This window comes from Sinocyclocheilus grahami, unplaced genomic scaffold (assembly GCF_001515645.1).
Source record: "Sinocyclocheilus grahami isolate Dianchi unplaced genomic scaffold, SAMN03320097.WGS_v1.1 scaffold459.1, whole genome shotgun sequence".
NCBI lineage: Eukaryota > Metazoa > Chordata > Actinopteri > Cypriniformes > Cyprinidae > Sinocyclocheilus > Sinocyclocheilus grahami.
In genome coordinates this window covers 311,336-318,991 of record NW_015505638.1, presented here as the reverse complement: position 1 = coordinate 318,991, position 7,656 = coordinate 311,336, and the positions used below count along the sequence as shown (strand labels likewise).

At 44.4% G+C, this 7,656-nt stretch overlaps 1 protein-coding gene across 1 annotated transcript in view; it reads right to left on the bottom strand.

Moving 5' to 3' along the window:
- The window catches only part of LOC107552829 (protein MMS22-like), a 27,914-nt gene that overhangs the window by 13,567 nt on the left and 6,691 nt on the right, over positions 1-7,656 (bottom strand).

Here is a 7,656-nt window from a genome sequence, read left to right as displayed (position 1 = left end):
TGGACCTTAAGGACTCTGGTGATGAGCTCATGCCGACAAAATGTCTGCATTCCTCTCACCCATCGAACCTGCAGGACATCAGCTCGGCTTCTCACGTCCCCCTTCCATGGCGGAGCAGAGAGCCGAGTGCAGATACTGGAGCTAAGGGTTCTCATGTCGCCGCACGACCCACTGTCTAAGTGTGCAGCCTCCCGCCTCAGAGCGGCGTTCTGCCGCATGCAAGGCACAATCACTGGCTCCTCACTAATTCACACGATACCAGCCCCTCATCAGCGGCTGCCGTGTTTGGAAGACGCTGCTGTCTTATTCACATGATACCAGCCCCACATCAGCGGCTGCCGTGTGTAGAGGACTCCGCTCTCTCACTCATTCAAGGCGATGGGCAGCCCCCGCTTCAGTGCGGCGACAAGCTTCAGTCGCTTACCCACTCACCAGCAGAAAAGCGGCCCCCATCTCAGAGCGACAGTGAGTCACCTGATGCGCAGGAAAGCGCGCAAAGGCGAGGAGTCAACTGATGCCAGTGCAAAAAAGCGTGCGAATGCGAGGAGTCACCTGATGCCGCTGCGTGGAAAAGCATGTGAAGGCGAGGAGTCACGTCCTATCAGCCTTCCAGATTTCGCTGGACTATTACGTCAGTTGTTCACGCCCCTACGAAGTGGTGTTCAACTAGGTCGTATAGCCATTCAGTCTGTAGTGACAGGCGCAGATGCCGCCGCCCACACCGGTTAAAAAGCCATGCAAAGCTATGAGGCACGTTATGCCGAGGCGCGCTTTCCAGCAGCAGACCGCGAGATCGAGGTCTTCTTTGGCGCACAGCTCATCGCAGTGCAGGGACAACAGGCCCGCAGCATCTGACCGCTGCTGCCCCACGCCAGGAGCCGGATGTGCGGAGAAAAGTGTGGGTGGGTACGCCCTTCAATTCAACTGCAATTTTGTGGTGCCCAAGACAGATGGAGGACAGATGATAAAGCTGAAACAGATCCTGGTGCGAATTCGCCCCGGGGACTGGTTGTGTCCGTGAATTTAAAGGACGCGTACTTTCACATTCAGATAGCACCGCATCACAGACGCTTTCTGAGATTTGCTTTCGAGGGCACAGCGTACCAGTACTCTGTTCTCCCGTTTGGGCTGGCTTTGGCCCCGCGCACTTTCTCGAAGTGCATGGACACAGCTCTTGCCCCCCTCAGAGCGAGCGGGATGCGCGTTCTCACTTATTTGGATGACTGGCTGATCTTAACTCAGTCACAGGACACACTATAGCCAGCCATAACAGACAAACTGCTTCGTCACTTGGGAGTTCTTGGGGCTATGTGTGAATGTGCGTAAGAGCATTCTTGCCCCGAGTCAGTCTATAACGTATCTGAGAGTGTGCTTCGACTCGGTGGAGATGCGCGCTCGTCTCTCTCGGGAGCACTTGGCGGCCACTTTGTCTTCCCTGTGCCATTTCAGACTGGGCAGCTCTGTTCACTTGAAGGAATTTCAGAGGCTGCAGGGACTCATGGCAGCGGCATCAGCGGTATGTCATCTGGGTTTACTACACATGCGCCCGCTGCAGTTATGGCTGAAATCTCGAGTCCCTTAGACGGCGTGGACTTCGGACCATTTGCACATCGCGGTCTCCTGCGGCTGCATCAGCCGTGGGGTTCCCCTGGGCTTGGTAACGTCACGTGTCGTGGTCACGACGGACGCGTCGACTCGCGGATGGGGAGCAGTGTGCGAGGGCATGCCGGCTTCAGGGCTGTGGTCAGAAACTCAGACATGACACATTTATGGCACATAAACCGCTTGGAGCTGGAAGCAGTGTTCTTAGCTCTAAAGGAGGCATGCCGGCTTCGGGGCTGTGGTCAGAACTGACACGCCGGTGGCACATAAACCGCTTGGAGCTGGAAGCAGTGTTCTTAGCTCTAAAGGATTTTCGGCCGCAGCTGGAACAGTGACATGTACTGATTCGCACCGACAACGTCTGTGGTTTCGTACATAAATCACCAAGAGGGCGTACGATCAGTAGGCACGCGCTGGTGGTGAGTTTTCTTTAAGGGACGAAGAGATTGCATCCCCCGCTTCCGCCTTCAGTTCCACCCTGGGACCTAGAGGTGGTGTGAAGAGCTCTTTCACAGCCACCATTCGAGCCTTTAGCATCCATTGCTATGAAGGCGCTATCTCTCACACTGCACTTCTTCTTGCCCTTGCTTCGGCTAAGCACATAGGGGATTTACATGCGTTTTCTGTGGACAGCGATTGCATTCGCTTCGGACCCGGTGACTGCAGCGTCACTCTCTGGCCGAGACCGGGCTACGTGCCTAAATCACTATCTACCCCCTCAGAGCGCAGACTGTTTCGCTATATGCCCTGTCTTCCGAGTCATCGACCTCGCGTGATTCGGACGCTCAGATTTCGGTGTGCCTCGTCAGGGCTTGAGGATTTTCATTGACTGTTTGGCCAGCTTTCGGCAATCTGACCAGCTTTTCGTGTGCTACGATGGTTGTGCGAAGGGCCGGGCCGTGTCAAAAAGGAGGCTTTCCCACTGGATTGTGGACGCTATCACGGCTGTTATACGAGCTAAGGTTTGGAATGTCCTTTGCACATTAGGGCCCACTCAACAAGAGCGATCGCCTCCTTCTGGGCGTGGTCGAGAGGTATATCTATTTAGGATATATGCTTTGCAGCCGGCTGATCTTCTCAGAATACCGTCGCCAGGTTTTACAAGCTGGACGCTCAGTCCTTAGCCTCCCAAGTGCTGTCGGTGAGTGACTGATTCACGTTTATGCTACCTCTATTCATGTGTGTTTGCTGCCTCGCACAGTAATTACTCTACGCAGCCCTATATGCTATTGTTTCTGTTGTCTGCCCTGTTCTAAGTGCAGCTCCTGCTATTCAATGTCTAATTCGATTGGTGTACCATCATCATGTTATGTGTTATACTGCTGCTTAACACCATTATCTCTGTGCAGCCCCCCCCTCACAATACTGTGGTTGTTGTTGCTTCTGCCCTGTTTCTCAGCGCAGCATACGTTATCACTGACCAGATATGCAAATTTCATATACCTGGGCTTTAGACGCTCATTGGCTTATCTCCACCTATCAGCTGCGAGCCCACCTTACAAGCGTCGCTATTGGTTGTGGGAATTGTGTGTTCTATCTTCGCTGAGTGTGTGACTTGTACAGACTGCTCGTAGCCTCTCACGGTGGGATTGAATATCGTTCCAATAATGGAGAAACGTCCCTGTGATGTCTCGTGAAAGCTTGAGAGGGAACGTCTCTGGTTACTATAGTAACCTTGGTTCCCTGAGAGCGGGAACGAGACATCATGGAGGTCGCCGTGTTTGCTGCTCGACCAGCTAAGCGGTGTTCAGTATCAGATTCTGATGTAATTGTTGCGTGCGTCGCATTTTATACTGCCTCTCGAGCAGTGTTGGGAAGGTTACTTTGGAAATGTAATAGGCTACAGATTACAAGTTACCCTACTTAAAATGTAATAAGTAGTGTAACTTTTCAATTACTTTATTAAAGTAATGTAACTGATTACTTTTCTAAATTTCTAATGTTTTCAACTGTTTATAATTTTCAAACATGTAAACCAGGCAGGGTAAACCTTGCAGTAGTACTCAACACTGATTACTGTCACATTTTCGAAATCCTTCATCACTTGAATTAAGATTATGTGTCAATTTTAAAGTAGACATTGGATGCAAAATTCACTTTTACATGGTGTTCGCATATAAATGTATCTTAGCAGTGTGTGGACACAACCACCCTACAATGATAAAAATCCATTCACTCCCTTTTTTTTTAATCCCCCAAAATCCTAAACAGTCTCAATTATCAAGCCGTTTTGATTTTCTGAGCAGTATGATGTCATATTGTTAAGGCCCCACCCACAACCGCTGATGTACTGTCCACTATTAGCTGTAGCGACAATGTCTTGCAATGCAGGTGTTTTGTAGTTTCTTTTAAATTTAAGAATCTTAAATTTTCTACCGACATCAGAGCCACTTAGGACGCATAAGTTTTGTTTTTAATGGTAATGCGCCACTGAATACACCTAAATTCGTTTATGTCTGCGCAATTTTTTCTTACTCCAGACTGCTTTCTGAACGAGGGACAATTCAAGGCAGGTTTTGTTAAAAAGTTAAAACTCAAGGATAGATCAGTACCCAGTGTTCGTGATCCAGCTGCACCTCCAGAATAAGTAAGTCTAACACTTTATATTTTTTTATGATTATTTTTAAATCGCCTTTGCTCTTCCATGGAAGAAAGGGGCGGGTGAGCAGAGCTCATTAGCATTTAAAGGGACATGCCCCAAAATGAGACACTGCGAACAGAGCAAGGTAAAAAGGGTGTTGTTTTACACAACCACTGAGGAACTTTAACCAAAGTATGTTGCAGACCATTCATGAAGACCCTAAAGAGTCATACCAAATTGTGGAAGATCAATGTCCCCTTTGAAGCACAGCCACCACAAAATCAGACTTACTTTGAGATCATTTTGAGGTTAAATACATATTTAAAATCATAACAAGAAATATTTTATTAGCTATGATACTGTTTTTGGAATCAAATCTTTACAAAGCTATAACAGTAAACACTGGAATCTAACAATGTCTTGGAAAAAAAACAGTTAATCTTTAAAAAAAAATAGCATAGCTATACATAAACCCATATAGGAAATAAAAGAGTTATCGAATAAGCATGTTCTAAACTCCTGAAATATTGGTGTTTCATATTTTAGAGCAGCCACTGCAATTTATGAAAGAAATCAATTAAATCTGTATGTGGGAGTGTGTGGGGAACCGAGGTTGCGATAGTTAGTTACGAGACGTTTTGTGACTTTTAGTCTGTGTCCATAAGCTCTGAGGCTAATTTATATGCTGGTGTGCTCATAAAAACAGAAGAAAACTTTTTGCTTTCCATTTCAGTAGTAAATATGTGACCCTGGACCACAAAACCGGTCTTAAATCGCTTGGGTATATTTTTAGCAACAGCCAAAAAAACATTGTATGGGTCAAAATTATAGAGTCAAAATTATAGATTTTTCTTTTATGCCAAAAATCATTAGGATATTAAGTAAAGATTATGTTCCATGAAGATATTTTGTAATTTTCCAACATTAAATATATCAAAACTTAATTTTTGATTAGTAATATGCATTGCTAAAAGCTTCATTTCGACAACTTTAAAGGTGATTTTCTCTCTTTTTTTTTTATTTTTTGTTTTTGCACCCTCAGATTCCAGATTTTCAAATAGTTGTATCTCGGCCAAATATCGTCAGATCCTAACGAACCATACATCAATGGAAAGCTTATTTATTTATAAATCTCAATTTCGTGTCAATATGTCAACACAATGTTTGTTGAACCATTTCACTGAGTCTTGAAAGTTTTAGGCTATCAACGTCAACGTTTGAAGGGTAAACGGAGTAGTGAAGAGTTATTGAATGAAATTCCTATCAGTAAGGCTCTAGGCTCTGTTTGCTCTAGGGAACATTTCTGTACAATTAATGTAATGCAAGCATGCTAAATATGAATTAACAGCAAAATTAATCCTAGCTAAGTTTCCAACGCAGCAGTCAAAGACCTCTTGAAATCAAAATTCAACTAGTGTATTAGCTATATTCTAATTCAGGGGTTTTCCAACTTTTTAATGTGGAATATTATAACAATTTAAAATAAATAAATAATTTTGCTATTTTAATATATTTTAAAATGTAATTTACAAAGCTGAATTTTCAGCGGCCATTGCTCCAGTCTTTATTGGCATGTGATACTTCAGAAATTATAATGTCTTTACTCTCACTTTTGAATAATTTAATGTACAATTGCTGAATAACATTATTAATTTCTTGCATTTGAATGGTAATGTGTGTAAACAGGTGTTGGTGGGGTTGATGTATGTATATTAAAACTTATATATCTTTTGTGAAAAAAAATAATAAATGTGACATTAAAAAGAACATACTGTTTAAAAACTAAATAATTGTCTTTTAGGTTATCATTGTACAAAAACAGAAGAAATTATTTAAATATTAACTGGAAAAATATTAATTTAAAATGATTATTAACAATTCAAATGTGTTTGTACAGCACTTTTCCCAATACATTTTGTTTCAATGCAATTTTTACCTCTGAAAAATTGTGCAAATGTACTCCTAAATATTGACAAAAATAATTCAAAATGTCATTCTCTTCCTAGAAAACAGATCAAAAACACTGATGACTCGTGTTGCACCACAGATTTTTATCCAAACAAAAGCTTTCTAGAATGAGAATATCTGGAGTTGCCACCTGCAACTCACTAACAATAGAAAATCATAGTTCATAGCGGTGATGTAATTTAACCCTGTTAGTTCTTTAAATAGTCTAAAGGTGAATCACTGAATATGTTCAACTCCATAATAAACCTTTAGACTAAATTCATGACAATTCTTGCATCCTTTTAAAGCAACATTTCCTAACAGTTTGAGTAAAACAGTTTTGTGTTCTTAAATGAGTTTGACAAACAGCCCCTGCTGTGTTGAACAGAAACATAGAAACAGAGAAAATGCTCACCACCTCCCTTCTTAGCGTCAGTGTCACCATGCTCTCCGTTCTCCTGATGGGAGACGTGTGCACGGCGAAAGCGCAGCGGGAAGGAACCAGATTAATCGATTGGCGAGAACTCGATTAGTCACTTGGCAAAGACGCCACCGTGCTGCAGGGGTCACCATTGCGATCTCACTGCCCACACACACAGAGGATCGTGGCAGGGACTGCAATGAGGAGAATTAGAGCGTGACTAGAGCCTGGCCTGTGTTATCTGTGTGAATCATCCGTCAGTTACAGTCTGCCTTATGTCGCCCTGTAGCCGCGTGCTGGCTAATTCACATAAGGCTTGCGCATGCCGTCTCCAACCTAATAGCCGTAATGAAGCCAGGGTTCAATTTACCGGACCACATAATAACGCATTAATTGTGACAGTGAAAACGCATTAATAAAAGCGATACAACAGAACCGCGGTGAAATTAAGAGTAATTTGTAAGGACATGTCAAAAAGCGCCCCGTCTTTTTAATCTGGGTCAGGGGATCTTGGTGCCAACGTGAGCCTGTTCAGGAAAAACTCGCTCGCCTCACTTTTATCGCCCATTAATGTGCAAATGAGTGACCTCCCACCCACAGATCCTGCTTGGGAATTGTGGGAATTAGTAGTGTTAAAGTGATTCATAGTTAGATGGGTAAAATGAGAGGAGTGGACACTTAAGCAGTGAATTCTTTACCTTGGAGGTCAGTGTATGTGTGCTTTCAAACCCGGACACCTTACTCGATCGCACCCTAGCCACCTCGGACCATGTTAGCCGTGTAAGGCACACCAATGTCCCTGCCATGAACTCATCCCTCCCTTCAGCTCAGTCCACACTCAGCTGTCTCCAGCCAGGACCAGACCCATGGGCCAAAACTCAACACAGCTTCCAGCACCTGTATGGGCTGACCCGGGTGCTGCGGGCCCCTAGAGATGCACAGGGGACCTTACAGGGGCTCTGTGCACAATGGATAAGCTTATTTCCACACTGTTATAACGACTGCACAATCAAGCCATTGTCAACATACAAGGGATACAGGGAAGAGATTTGAGCTGCGCCGGGGCCAGGGTGCCATATGTAGAAGCTTCTGTGATCACTGGGGG